The sequence below is a fragment of the Lissotriton helveticus genome, chromosome 5_1 (assembly GCF_964261635.1).
Source record: "Lissotriton helveticus chromosome 5_1, aLisHel1.1, whole genome shotgun sequence".
Taxonomy (NCBI): domain Eukaryota; kingdom Metazoa; phylum Chordata; class Amphibia; order Caudata; family Salamandridae; genus Lissotriton; species Lissotriton helveticus.
In genome coordinates this window covers 35,807,019-35,822,870 of record NC_136065.1, presented here as the reverse complement: position 1 = coordinate 35,822,870, position 15,852 = coordinate 35,807,019, and the positions used below count along the sequence as shown (strand labels likewise).

General features: G+C 49.0%; 1 protein-coding gene across 1 annotated transcript in view; it reads left to right on the top strand.

Annotated features, from left to right (window-relative positions):
- Positions 1–15,852, top strand: part of LOC144752922 (E3 ubiquitin-protein ligase TRIM39-like) — a 406,522-nt gene that overhangs the window by 240,911 nt on the left and 149,759 nt on the right. The gene's annotated exons all lie outside the window — the stretch shown is intronic.

Genomic DNA, 15,852 nt, shown 5'->3' with positions numbered 1-15,852 from the left:
CCTCGCAAGACATCTGTCAGGCCTTAGCCTAACCCCACTTATAACTGTAATGAACGCAAAAATCATCAATTTCCTTACATACAGTCAGGAGATCATGCAAGGGAAAGACAACAGCTGCGTGAATAAAATATTAACAAGAGTATTTAAACAGGTACTGGGCCTACCCAAGTCCTCCTCCCCCGCTCAAGTACGCCTTGAATTTGGTCTTCAAGACCACCAAGCAATAGGGCGTGGAGCGTACATCAGGCTGTGCAACAAGCTGCGCAACTCCGGAGAGGGAAGCCTAGAGGCCCTTTTGTGGCTGGAGATCTCAGCCGGTCAAATCGGCGGCTCATATCGGCGTTACTTGCAGGACGCCATACAACTCCTTGACATAGAAGAAATCTGGTCTTCTAATCCACCGCAGCAGGTACTTAAAACCCACATCAAAAGAAACGTCCGTCTCTGGTCCTTCCATTCTGACAGAGCTCAACTGATTCAACGTAAGCACGCCTGGACAGTTGTATCAGGATTTAAGCCAGGGATTGAGGGCCCACACTTGTCATGCACCTACTCATTGCAGTGGAAAAAAAGATTCCTGGCCCTCAGGATGGGAGACTGGCCATTTCTGTATCACCTGCCAGTATGGCGACGTGCAAACTCAAATGTAACGTGCAGAGGCTGCGGAAGCAGTACAGAAACAATGGAGCATGTGGTATGTCTTTGTGCTGCAGCTCAAGACGATCGAAGGAAATTGTTAAAGGGTGAATGGAACAAACTAGGCATTCGTACACGCCGTCAGGCTATTCTTGCATTAATGAACCCGGATAATCCACAACTTAACATCAGGTTCACCAAGTTTGTTACAGTAACAGCAAGAAAATTTACAAACAGTGAGACTCTGCAAGCCACCAATGGTTAACCATTAAAAAACAGACGAAGCCTAGCGTCTATGTTGTTGTACTCTCACCCGCCTTCTACAATCCTTCGTAGTACGCAAGTACAGTTGATAACGGTCTCGGCACATGGACTGACTCGTTTTCCCTGCGAATCCCTAGAAATACTGTATGCAGGGGGCTCATTACATAAATGGACTGTAGCCCCAGGATTCTTACCATAAACCCTGAACTATATTACCAAAGTCATTAAATGTTGCTTCTTATAAGCAAATGTCTGCACTCGATCCGACCAGATGGAAAAACTAGAACGGACAACTAAGGTTTAGCACTGTTTTTAACAGGCTATTGGGATTTTAAATTGTTTTGCTGACGAGTTTTACCCCTCATTTCTATTGTGATGGTATAAATGTAAATATTTTAACTATTTATGATATATGTTTTATAGCGCTCGCATGTTCATCATTGTAATGATTTTTATTAATCAAACAATAAAGATATATACACCCTATACACCCCTTGACACACAACTTTCAGCTGGTCTCTTTCACAGGGATACAGACGGCCAGTTTGAAATCACAGCTCTGGATGGTGATAATAAGGGTTTTATAAAAAGAGTGGGGCATGCTACAGCCAGCCGTACCTTTGACCTCCTGGGGCGCATACATTCGGACCTCTTCTTCCAAGATAAACTGCTCATCAACGGAATTGATCTTAAGAGCAACCTCCATCACAACAAGGACTCATTCTGCCTCATCAACGGGGATGCTGAACAGTACAAGCTGAGCATACAGGCCGCGAGCCTGTTTGTAAAGAGAGTGAAAGTGTCACTGAGCGTCAGGTTAGCGCACGCCGAAGCTTTGCAAATATCCAACGCCAAGTATGCTGTGGAAAGAGTAGCTCTGAAGGTATTCAGCATCCCTGCAGGTACCCGCTTAACACAACAGCAGAATTTATTTCTGGGGCAGCTACCAAAGCTCATCATCATAGGGTTTGTGGACAATACAGCTTTTAGTGGCACCTATAGCTCAAACCCCTTCAATTTTAAACACTACAACATCAACTACGCAGAGCTGGTCCATGAGGGCAATGTGATTCCTGCAAAACCCTACACACCCAGTTTTGCAACCGGTCATTACATCAGGGAATATCAGGGACTGGTTTCGATAACAGGAAAGCATCAAAGGGACTGCGGTGTAGCAGTGTCAAGAGAAGGCTATGGATGTGGATACACGCTGTTCGCATTCGACCTGATACCGGACATGGAAGATGGCGATCACTACAACCTGGTAAACAAGCATTAGAAATGCAATCGGGCTCGGATTTATTTGAGTTTGAGCTAATGGCATTGTAAATGCCAATGTCTTTTTGCCATGTGTTATGGAGTGTGTGCATGTGGTGTGTAGTGGAAGTATCTTGGTTGAATTGTAATTTTACCAATGGTGGCATGCTGTGCTTTATATGAATATGTTTAAAAGTAAAGTGTACCATACTGCGATTGCTTGGTGGAAAAGTGCACTGCCGGCTGGAGGTGTGTGTGCCTGGTGGAAGGGTGCACTGACGGCTGGTGGGTGTGTGCTTGGTAAAAGCGTGCACAGATGGATGATGGTTGTTGGTGTTTGTGCATGGTGAAAGCATTCATTGACGGCTGGGGGTGTGTTGTTGTGTGTGTTGTTTTCTGTGTGCTGGTGAGTGTGTGGTGGTGAGTCTGTGGGGGTGAGCCTGGGGAGTGAGTGTGGTGGTGAGTGTGTTGTGTTGAGTGGTGACAAGTGTGTGGTGTTGAGACACTGAGGTGTGTGGTTTGTGTGTGCGTTATGTGTGTGTGCGTTATGTGTGTGTGGTGTTTTCTGCACACTCACACACTGCCCCTACACATTCACACACTGCTCACCCGCACACTCCCAATGTCACCCTGCATAGTCACACACTGTTTACCCTGCACACTCATTCTGCACACTCACACAATGTGCACCCTGACACACTGTCTCTGCAGTCACTCTGCACTCACTGTCACTCTGCACTCACTGTCACTCTGCACTCACTGTCACTCTGCACTCACTGTCACTCTGCACTCACTGTCACTCTGCACTCACTGTCACTCTGCACTCACTGTCACTCTGCTGTCACTCTGCAATCACTGTCACTCTGCACTCACTGTCACTCTGCACTCACTGTCACTCTGCACTCACTGTCACTCTGCACTCACTGTCACTCTGCACTCACTGTCACTCTGCACTCACTGTCACTCTGCACTCACTGTCACTCTGCACTCAGTCACTCTGCACTCACTCTGCACTCACTGTCACTCTGCACTCACTCTGCACTCACTCTACAGTCACTCTGCCCTCACTGTCACTCTGCCCTCACTGTCACTCTGCCCTCACTGTCACTCTGCCCTCACTGTCACTCTGCCCTCACTGTCACTCTGCCCTCACTGTCACTCTGCCCTCACTGTCACTCTGCCCTCACTGTCACTCTGCCCTCACTGTCACTCTGCCCTCACTGTCACTCTGCCCTCACTGTCACTCTGCACTCACTGTCACTCTGCACTCACTGTCACTCTGCACTCACTGTCACTCTGCACTCACTCTGCACTCACTGTCACTCTGCACTCACTCTACAGTCACTCTGCCCTCACTGTCACTCTGCACTCACTGTCACTCTGCACTCACTGTGACTCTGCACTCACTGTGACTCTGCACTCAGTCACCCTGCACTCAGTCACTCTGCACTCACTGTCACTCTGCACTCACTGTCACTCTGCTGTCACTCTGCACTCACTGTCACTCTGCACTCACTGTCACTCTGCTGTCACTCTGCACTCACTGTCACTCTGCACTCACTGTCACTCTGCACTCACTGTCACTCTGCTGTCACTCTGCACTCACTGTCACTCTGCACTCACTGTCACTCTGCACTCACTGTCACTCTGCACTCACTGTAACTCTGCACTCACTGTAACTCTGCACTCACTGTAACTCTGCACTCACTGTCACTCTGCACTCACTCTGTCCTCACTGTCACTCTGTCCTCACTGTCACTCTGCCCTCACTGTCACTCTGCCCTCACTGTCACTCTGCACTCACTGTCACTCTGCACTCACTGTCACTCTGCACTCACTGTCACTCTGCGCTCACTGTCACTCTGCGCTCACTGTCACTCTGCGCTCACTGTCACTCTGCGCTCACTGTCACTCTGCGCTCACTGTCACTCTGCGCTCACTGTCACTCTGCGCTCACTGTCACTCTGCGCTCACTGTCACTCTGCGCTCACTGTCACTCTGCGCTCACTGTCACTCTGCTGTCACTGTCACTCTGCTGTCACTCTGCACTCACTGTCACTCTGCACTCGCTGTCACTCTGCACTCACTGTCACTCTGCTGTCACTCTGCACTCACTGTCACTCTGCACTCACTGTCACTCTGCACTCACTGTCACTCTGCACTCACTGTCACTCTGCACTCACTGTCACTCTGCACTCACTGTCACTCTGCACTCACTGTCACTCTGCACTCTACAGTCACTCTGCACTCTACTGTCACTATGCACTCACTGTCACTCTGCACTCACTGTCACTCTGCACTCACTCTGCACTCACTGTCACTCTGCACTCACTCTACAGTCACTCTGCCCTCATTGTCACTCTGCCCTCATTGTCACTCTGCCCTCATTGTCACTCTGCCCTCATTGTCACTCTGCCCTCAGTGTCACTCTGCCCTCATTGTCACTCTGCACTCACTGTGACTCTGCACTCACTGTGACTCTGCACTCACTGTGACTCTGCACTCAGTCACTCTGCACTCACTGTCACTCTGCTGTCACTCTGCACTCACTGTCACTCTGCACTCACTGTCACTCTGCTGTCACTCTGCACTCACTGTCACTCTGCACTCACTGTCACTCTGCACTCACTGTCACTCTGCTGTCACTCTGCACTCACTGTCACTCTGCACTCACTGTAACTCTGCACTCACTGTAACTCTGCACTCACTGTCACTCTGCACTCACTGTCACTCTACAGTCACACTGCCCTCACTGTCACTCTGCCCTCACTGTCACTCTGCCCTCACTGTCACTCTGCCCTCACTGTCACTCTGCCCTCACTGTCACTCTGCACTCACTGTCACTCTGCACTCACTGTCACTCTGCACTCACTGTCACTCTGCACTCACTGTCACTCTGCTGTCACTATGCACTCACTGTCACTCTGCACTCACTGTCACTCACTGTCACTCTGCACTCACTGTCACTCTGCACTCACTGTCACTCTGCACTCACTGTCACTCTGCACTCACTGTCACTCTGCACTCACTGTCACTCTGCACTCACTGTCACTCACTGTCACTCTGCACTCACTCTGCACTCACTCTACAGTCACTCTGTACTCACTGTCACTCTGCACTCACTGTCACTCTGCACTCACTGTCACTCTGCACTCACTGTCACTCTGCACTCACTGTCACTCTACTGTCACTCTGCACTCACTGTCACTCTGCACTCGCTGTCACTCTGCACTCGCTGTCACTCTGCACTCGCTGTCACTCTGCACTCGCTGTCACTCTGCACTCGCTGTCACTCTGCACTCGCTGTCACTCTGCACTCGCTGTCACTCTGCACTCGCTGTCACTCTGCACTCGCTGTCACTCTGCACTCGCTGTCACTCTGCACTCGCTGTCACTCTGCACTCGCTGTCACTCTGCACTCGCTGTCACTCTGCACTCGCTGTCACTCTGCACTCGCTGTCACTCTGCACTCGCTGTCACTCTGCACTCGCTGTCACTCACTCTGCACTCACTCTGCACTCACTCTGCACTCACTCTGCACTCACTCTGCACTCACTCTGCACTCACTCTGCACTCACTCTGCACTCACTCTGCACTCACTCTGCACTCACTCTGCACTCACTCTGCACTCACTGTCACTCTGCACTCACTGTCACTCTGCACTCACTGTCACTCTGCACTCACTGTCACTCTGCACTCAGTCTGCACTCACTGTCACTCTGCACTCAGTCTGCACTCACTGTCACTCTGCACTCAGTCTGCACTCACTGCCACTCTGCACTCTCAATCTGCACTCTCAATCTGCACTCTCAATCTGCACTCTCAAACTGCACTCTCAAACTGCACTCTCAAACTGCACTCTCAAACTGCACTCTCAAACTGCACTCTCAAACTGCACTCTCAAACTGCACTCTCAAACTGCACTCTCAAACTGCACTCTCAAACTGCACTCTCAAACTGCACTCTCAAACTGCACTCTCAAACTGCACTCTCAAACTGCACTCTCAAACTGCACTCTCAAACTGCACTCTCAAACTGCACTCTCAAACTGCACTCTCAATCTGCACTCTCAAACTGCACTCTCCACTCTCAATCTGCACTCTCAAACTGCACTCTGCACTCTGCACTCTGCACTCTGATTCTGCACTCTCAATCTGCACTCTCAAGTCTCATACTGCACTCTCAAACTGCACTCTCAAACTGCACTCTCAAACTGCACTCTCAACTCTCATACTGCACTCTCAAACTGCACTCTCAAACTGCACTCTCAATCTGCACTCTCAATCTGCACTCTCAAACTGCACTCTCAAACTGCACTCTCCACTCTCAAAGTGCACTCTGCACTCTCAAACTGCACTCTCAAAATGCACTCTCAAACTGCAATCTGCACTCTGCACTCTGATTCTGCACTCTCAATCTGCACTCTCAATCTGCACTCTCAAGTCTCATACTGCACTCTCAAAATGCACTCTCAAACTGCACTCTCAACTCTCATACTGCACTCTCAAACTGCACTCTCAAACTGCACTCTCAAACTGCACTCTCAAACTGCACTCTCAAACTGCACTCTCAAACTGCACTCTCAAACTGCACTCTCCACTCTCAAACTGCACTCTGCACTCTCAAACTGCACTCTGCACTCTCAAACTGCACTCTCAAACTGCAATCTGCACTCTGATTCTGCACTCTGATTCTGCACTCTGATTCTGCACTCTGATTCTGCACTCTGATTCTGCACTCTGATTCTGCACTCTGATTCTGCACTCTGATTCTGCACTCTGATTCTGCACTCTGATTCTGCACTCTGATTCTGCACTCTGATTCTGCACTCTGATTCTGCACTCTGATTCTGCACTCTCAATCTGCACTCTCAATCTGCACTCTCAATCTGCACTCTCAATCTGCACTCTCAAGTCTCATACTGCACTCTCAAACTGCACTCTCAATCTGCACTCTCAATCTGCACTCTCAATCTGCACTCTCAATCTGCACTCTCAAACTGCACTCTCAAACTCAAACTGCACTCTCAATCTGCACTCTCAATCTGCACTCTCCACTCTCAAACTGCACTCTGCACTCTCAAACTGCACTCTCAAACTGCACTCTCAAACTGCACTCTCAACTCTCAAACTGCACTCTCACACTGCACTCTCACACTGCACTCTCACACTGCACTCTCACACTGCACTCTCAAACTGCACTCTCACACTGCACTCTCCACTCTCAATCCGCAATCTCCACTCTCAATCTGCACTCTGCGCTCTCAAACTGCACTCTGATTCTGCACTCTGATTCTGCACTCTGCACTGCCCGTAGTCCCATCACACGCAGGCGGCTATGCCCGAAAACAAATGGAAGCGCACTAGCTGGTAAAACAGTCCTGAGGGTTAATGCTCCTGCTGCTGAGGTATGGGTGTAGCCTGCAGGTCTCAGGGAAGAATCCAATGGACAAACCTAGGTGAGCGACTGTACATTCTCTAAGCTCCGTGTTTAATTTGCAGATCACACCCTCGTATCCGGGTAAGATAGCTCAGTTGGTTAATGTTGCTGCAATCTTTGTATATTCACGAGGCAACAGGGTTGAACGCTGGTCGAGTACATCAGTGAGTTAATGGTTCTTCAGCCAGTGTCTCCTTCTGCCCATGGTTACGAGGAGCCAAAGCAGGGGCCAGGCCCACCCAAATGTGAACTTTGGCCCACACAATCACGGCAGAAGAGGCCACGGAGAAGGCACCTGTTAAGTGCTCCATCAATCTCAACGTCAGCATGTCGAAATGTTGTTTTCACCGTCTTTAAAATTGAAAATGGGTTTTGGGGTAAGAGGTGAGAGAGGAAACAAGTTAACAGGAACAGCCAAGCTCAGGCTCTGGCTTGGCTCTTAGAGCCATGCACAATCCGAGCCCTGAAAATGTTTGCTATGTAAAACATATAACAAACATCATGTAATTTGTTATTTATGGTGTAGTTTTCTCAACTATTGGGTGAAACCTGACGATTTTATATCTCTGCAACTGTAATGTTAATTGTGCTTATATAGAGCTTCATGCCTCTGACGCGTCGCCAAAGCGCTTTACCGAACGGGTACCATCTGTGAGGAAGTGCTTGATCGCAATAATTTGCACAGGTCTTGTGGGAAGAGTTTAGTGTCACTCATGAGTGACTGACCAGAGTGGCCCTCTTATTCTGTCTGTTCAGTAGTGGAGAGAAGAGAGTGAGTGATAGCGGACACATGGTTTAACATTAGTTGGTTTCTAACACACACACGCCCGCTTGTAAGTATGTTAAGTTGCATGTGGCTGCTTTGAAACGGGCATCTTTTACCCAATTCGAAGCGCTCCATGGTGCATCTAGCCAGCTCCTAGGCACTCTTTATTGCATCTGTCCTGTTTCGCCGATACAGATGAGGGAGGGGGCCTGTCTCAGCGCCGGATGAGTGAGGCTAATGAAGCCCTTTCCCGGCCTGGCATGCAGCAGCTGCGCGCTGAGCGCTGCTGAATGGTGAACGCGCCCGGCCATCTGGATTCACTTACGGAGGCACCCTGACAGCTCCTAATTATAATTAATGTACTTCTTTGCGCGCACACGAACGAAAAATGCCCAAGATGGCGGAACAAAACTACATTTACCCTATCACTTCAAGCCTATTAAAACGACAACACAACGAAGACGAATCACTGGCCAGATGACAGAACACACTAAGGAATGTGTGGAATTTGTCTCGCCAAAGCCCTAGGAGATACTTTTTTTTTCTCTTCTTTAACATTAGGATCTCGAAACTCCTCCCACTTACGTGGGCGGAGGCCTCGCCCTAAAAATGGGAATCTAAAAGCTGAAATACGATTCGCAGCACCACTGGCGGCTAATGTGAACATGGTCGTATTCTCTGTATTCGCCAGCATCATTCAGATCAACCACGCAAGGCAGATTTTGTTTGACTATCTTTAAAAAAAATTGTGAAATGGATACTGTGCAGATACGTGACTTCTTAAGCAGACATAAATACGCTAGGAAATACTTTTTGGGTGTTTTCCCTAGCGATGGGTTACCAACCGAAATAGGGGCAGAAAGACCATGCACCCTAGTCTTTAACACAGACCCGCATGACCAGGCTGGGACACATTGGGCAGCCATGTTTATAGATGTTGACAAGGTTACCGTGTTTGACAGTACCGCAGAGTTCCCTGAGCACAGACTCTATACACCACCTATATTCAAGTTTGTGAAAAAAGCTGCAGCTGTGGTGGAGTATAACAAGCTAAGGGTGCAGGATTCCATGGCCATCACATGCGGTGAACACTGTATTTATGTTATCAGTAAAATGTCACGGGTGTTTCATTTAGTAATTTCTTAAATCTATATTCGAGGGATCTTGTTGCTAAATTTGTAAAAGAAAACACCCGGGTATCGGTCAGACCTGTGAAAACAGAATATGTACCTTGTCAAAACTGTAAGGGTTTATAACAGTTGTAGGCTTAATGTTGAACGTATATAATAAAGACATTATATTTTTAAAAACATGCATTCAGACTCGTTATTTCAATATACATGCACCATAAAATGTTTTGTTTTTTTAAAGACGACTGAGACGGTTTGTAAAGTTATAACAGGGTGTTTATTACAAACATGTAGTTGACAAAACTTTATTGAAGAAACATAGGAATAAAAATCACACACACACACACAATTATTCAAAAAGTCTTTAGAAACATCAAGGAGTAATCCATGTGAGGGGTGGTTGGGGCAATGTCTTTTTTTTCGAGATGTCGCCGGCTGTGCAGGGGTAGACCAAGTAGGGGATAGCCTTCGGACTTCAGAACCTGCAGGCGATGGTAGTAGGGGGTTCTTCAAATTGTCTAGCAGTCTTCGGTGTTCATTATTACCAACGATCGTGGAGGGTATATTGAGTTCAGCAGCGGCTCGCAGAAACTGCTCCCACCCTCTCGGGCATTTTGAGGCGTTAGGATTTTGGGGTGTGTGAGACCTTTGACTAGATCGTACATATGCGACCCTGCAACCGGTTGGCCCTTGTAGAGAAACCCGCCTCGTTCATTCCAAGAGATTAGGTATTTAGAAGCGGCTAGTTTACTCAGCAGCATCTGCGCAGCCCCTCTGTGCCTTTGAACTATATTTTTTAGGAGATCTCCAACAAAGGTATCTGAGGCTGTCGCAAGAGGCGGCTGTAGGGGCTGAGGGTCATTGGCAGGAGCAGCTGGTTGTTCAGAGTCTGGGGTATATAGAGCCAGCTTGTTCTTCTCGGTATTCCACTGGGTGTAGTAATTTAAGAATTTTTTGAGAGTGCTGTTGTAAAGGTTAGCCTTGTCGTAGGGGTTTAGATCAGTCCTCCTCAAAATGTCTTTAATTTCAGTATCCAGGCGTAGAGTCTCATTTCTACGGACATCCCAGGCGTTGTCCGAGGAAGACCCCATTTGCTCCATTTGCTGCCTAGGAACCAGATACATTTTTGTGGCATGATCCATCACCGACCCGCGGGGAGGCTTGTAATTACCGGTATAGCTATCCCCAGTAGGTTACCTATAAAACCTCCAGACTGTTTCACCAGTTTCTTCTTGGTGATGAGTGAGGCCCTTTTATTACTGAGCTTCTTGTTAAGCCTCCTCTTCTTCTTCAGAACCTGTCACTGACGCTTTGATATAGGGACGTTGCCTTTTAGGGTGTATAGGGCTACTTCTGAAATGGCAGACACTAAGTCGTCAGAAGCAGTGCCCAGGATGGCCTTTCGATGTTGGGGGCTGGCTGTAACAAGCATTTTCAGGAGAGCTAAATTGCGGCGTAGGTGTGCAGACATGGTCACCACTGAGCGTTATAAGGGCCGGCCTGTAAATGGTTCTAAAAGACATCAGCGCTGCTTTTTATAGGTCCTGGTCTTGGGCTTTGGGGTGTAAACTACAGGTAGCTCTGGGGGAAAAATATTAGCCCTTAGTCTATAATCTTCTAGAGTTTCATTTTTTAAGTCTACCAACAGGTACCCGTGGGGTTTTGCTGTAGCGTTGTTAAAGGCCTCCATTGAGAAGTGTGTGTTTCCGGGGTACATTTGTTTAGCGATGACGGCTATTTGCTGTTTGTCACGAGGGTTTTTAAATAAAACAAGGTATGAAGCATTGAGAGCTATAGACCTACTGTTCTTGCCTTTGTAAAACAAGTTCTGCACAATGTAGCAGATGCTTAGATTGCGATGATGTGAATATTGAGTAAAATCTCTCTCTAACTCTGGATGATCACCACCTTCACGCATCAGATCATCAACAATTATCATATTTACAAGGGTTGGTGGTAGTAGCTCATCATCGTTGAGGTTATTCGGTATACCCTCTATAAATTTGATATGGGGCGTCCGACAGCCCAAGTCTGTATAAAGAGGCTGCCAGCATGAATAAAGCCACACAATGTTGTTAGGGGTTTGTGATAAAGCAGAGTCTGCATTTTCTAAGAGCTTTTTTATAAAGTAGCTTTTGCCGCAGTTTGAGGATCCTGCTAGCACGCAGGAGAATGGATGCTGTAACCTAGTGTCCTTGCTGTGGCAGGTGTCTCTCTAATGGGTCTAATAACCATAAGGCAGTGTTTTATAGTCGGTGGTCAGGACCCTTTTATCAAAAACTACTTGCAATGTTTTATGTAGAGGCTGGGTTGTGACTTCCCACTTCTTTTTGGATCTGACTATGCAGGGCTGTTTCACGACTATGGTTTTAGCATTCTCAGAATCGTCTGCTGTAGCGTATTCATGCACCAGATTCTTCAAACTATCAAAATTGATTTTTAGGGTGTTGCTGACATTTAATTTTATCCCTTTGCCCTTCATACGCACCTTGTTCGTGTTGGTACGGTAACTGTATGTTTTAGGCCCTGAGGAGGTATATTATTTTATATACTCATCCTTATCTAGCTCACTGGTTAGATTACCCAGATAATGTCCCAGAGGAAGGTCTTCATCCCCAGGCTTGCTCAGAAAAATCACAGAATCTGTATCGTGATACAAGCAGCGATCCTGGAGCTTATCCGTAAAGCTCTGGACGAGCGTGGGCTGTCGTGAAGCAGGCTATGAAAATGTTTATGTTGTTACTCGATGTGGGGTACTCTTGGGCGTATTTCCATCACAAAGCCACGGTATAGTCATCGATAAACTCGCAGCGGGACACCTCATAGCATGGGGCAAACAGGTACTTGAACAGTTCATCAGGATCTGATATTAAGTTAGTATTTGAAAGGTTTGTGCGCTGTGCAAATTTTCCCCATAAGGAGTTGAGACAGAGTTTGGCTAACTGGCGGCGTGCAGGATTGACCTCTATCAGATGGGGGCATAAACGGATACCCTCGTGAGCGTAGTAGTCGTAGATGTATTTCTGTTTTGCATCCTGACTAGTACACCATTCAGGATACCCTGAGGCCTCCTGTTTGTCTCTGAGAAACAAATTAATGTAGGGGGCAAAGAGTTGTGTTGTAGTGCTCTTAAAATGCCACACTTCGTGTACTCTACCGAGCCTGTACCCTTTCTCTAAGGCAGCTTGTACCTCGATGCTACACCAGGTCTCTGTGAGCATCCTTTGTTCATCGGTGTGTCTGCAGCCGTCAAACTCTTTAAGCATCGCACATGTTCGACAGAGGGGGAACATCAGCTTGCCATCAACACCGGTAACACCGGGAAGTGAAGCTGCTTAGGAGGATAGATTTCACATTTGATAAGCCCAAAGTATTCGTCTAGGGGCTTAAAATGTCCATAGATGATGGCGGGATGACCCAGTCGGTACAACTTCATCTTGTTCACAAAAGGGTACAGACTGGTGAAATCATAGTAGTGTATTTTCTCACCCTCACCAGCGGGTGTGGGTAAATCACGAGTCTTAAGAAAAGAGCAGAGGTCTGTGCCGGTTTTTAACATGTCTAACCACTCGTGCTCCCAAAGAACTCTCATAGCAAAGCACTGGTTTTCAACATACTGGGCCTTTGTCATAGTACGTCTGTATAAGTTTTCAAATTTGGCACCCAGCATTTTGTTATACTCGTGGGGTTGTAACACTTGGGGCAGCCGTGGTAAAAACAGCTGTTGAATTCAAACTACCTGTTTGTTCCCTGCACCAGGATAGGGAGGGTGGAATCGGCGGCTATACTACCACGCGGGCTCTCTGACCACTCCCCCTTAACTTACTGCTGGATAATAGGCGGCAGCAGTTTCGGTGGTGCCTCTCAACCTGGCACCTACAACAGGACGACTATCAGTCTCATATGCGGGAGGCCATTGCCCATTACTGAATGACAATGAGGCGTCGGGATTAGATGACGTGACCCTCTGGGAGGCTATGAAGCCCACGCTTCGTGGAATGGACATAGCCTGGTGTGCGTCAGCGCGTAGGAAGCGTAGGGGGGGCCTAGAAAGTGCGGTGGCTCGGGTCCGCGTCCTGGAAGAGCAATGCACCAAGGCGGGAGATAAGGGAGATGTAAGGCGGCTGCTACAGGCCCAGCAGGACTCTGCGTCCCTGCACCTAGAGGAGTCGCGTCAAGTTTGGCTCGCCACGCAAAGCAGGATCTACCAGTGGGGGGATAAATCCAGCACGATGCTGTAAAGACTTTGCCAGAGCACGTTTCCGACACAGCTGCTGCCGGGGCTACTATGTCGGATCCGAGGGTGATTGCCGCCAGCTTTGCGAGCTACTATGAGACACAGTACGCCCCTAAGGGAACTCCTCTCAGCTGCGGACATTGATAAATTCCTTGCGGATCTCCCACCGCGGGGGATCTCGGATGAAGACCGCAGTCTCCTTGAGCTTCCACTGTCCGCGGAAGAGATAGGGAAGGCCGTCAGCGAGCTGAATACAGGAAAGGCCCCGGGACCCAATGGGTTCCCGTGCGAGTTCTTTCAGAAATATCACCTCCAGCTAGGGCTGTGTTACCAAAAGGCACTGGAAGCTGTTAGGGAATTGGGTCACCTACCAGGGGATTGGAGACACGCAGAGATAGTGGTCTTTTGTAAGCCAGGGAGGCCCCCCGACCGTCCCGAATCGTATCGACCCATTTCGCTGCTGAATATAGAGGCGAAGATACTAGCTAAGGCCCTTGCTAACCGTCTTCTCCCGTTGATCACTGACCTGGTCCATCCGGACCAGGCCGGTTTTATGCCGCACAGAGCTACAAGACACAACATCAGGCGGGCCCAGGTGGTATTAGAAAATGATGCATGCCACTGGAACTCCGGCAGCGCTATTGTTGGCTGATATTGATAGAGCCTTTGATTCACTGAGCTGGGTGTACCTACACACGCTACTTCCTTGCTTAAACCTGGGCCCCCACTTCCTCTCCTACATACGGCTGCTTTACACGGATTTAACGGCGTCTGTGAGAGTGGCAGGCGAGGTCTCGGGCGTCTTTCCTATTGGTCGTGGCACCCAGCAGGGGTGCCCCCTGTCGCCGTACCTGTTCGCCCTCGCCATGGAACCGCTAGCGGCGTGGGTACGCATAGATGCGCAGATGAAAGGCTTTGAATGGGAATCTGGACCGTCTGATAGGATCGCGCTCTACGCGGATGACGTGCTCTTTTTCCTCACAAATCTGAACAGGTCGGGACCGAGGGTCCTGGAAATTATGCGAGTCTTCGGGGAGGTATCGGGCTCCAACTTAATGTGTGGAAATCCACTCTATGGACTCTGGGAGGTAGTGTGGAGCTAGGGGACTGGGCGGCGGCCCTACAGAGGGCTACCGGGGGTATCAAATACCTCGGGGTCTTCTTGACAGATGTAACGGGAGTCTCATGGGAACTCAATGTGGTTCCAGTATGGGACCGAGTCAGGTCGGACATGAAAACGTGGTCCCGTATGCCCCTCAATCTCTATGGCCGCTCGGCCATCTTCAAAATGGTTGCCCTCCCTCGCCTGCTCTATCAGCTGAAGAACCACCCATACCCAGTCTCGCCGCAGTGGTTTCGTCAGGTGAATTCGGCACTGGGATGCTTCCTTTGGGCCGGGGGCACCGTTCGGGTGGCGCTCCGCACCTGTGTCCTCTCTACCTATTGTGGCGGCCTAGCATCGTCGGATATCCTGTCCTACTATCAAGCTTCCCACTTGCTGGTACTGAATGAGTGGTGGTACGGGGATCGGGGAGACCCGGCGTACGCCCCAGAGAGACATCTGATGGAACCAGACACTATCCATACACTCTTGTACTCTACGGGAAAGAGGAAGAGGCTCCCAGTGGTTACCCAGGTGATCTTTAGGATCTGGCGTGGAGTGCTCCGCCGTATGGGATGGTGAAACAGGTTAACAGGGGAGACCCCGCTGTGGCGGAATGGTCGACTGCCTGCATTGGCGGCCTTGCAAGGGTTCAGTGGATGGGATGCGATAGGGATCTCAGCGCTGGGCCATGTCATGAGGGGCACCACCCTTAAATCGTTTCAGGATCTGAGAGACGAATATAACATGCCCCACACTCAATTTTTCAAATACATGCAGTTCAGACATGCCATTTCCCCTGCTCTGGAGGGATTGGACTCCCTTCCAGAGTTCAGCCCGCTGGAAGCTAAGTTATTTATGGGTGACTTGGAGGAGAAGAAAATATCCCGCATCTACCAGTCACTGGTTACTCACTGCTCCCCTGCTCTAGACAAGCTACGGAGCACCTGGGAGAGAGACGTAGGAGACATAGACGAGGAGGGTTGGAGGGAAGCTCTTGCCACCCCGAGGGAAGCGGCTA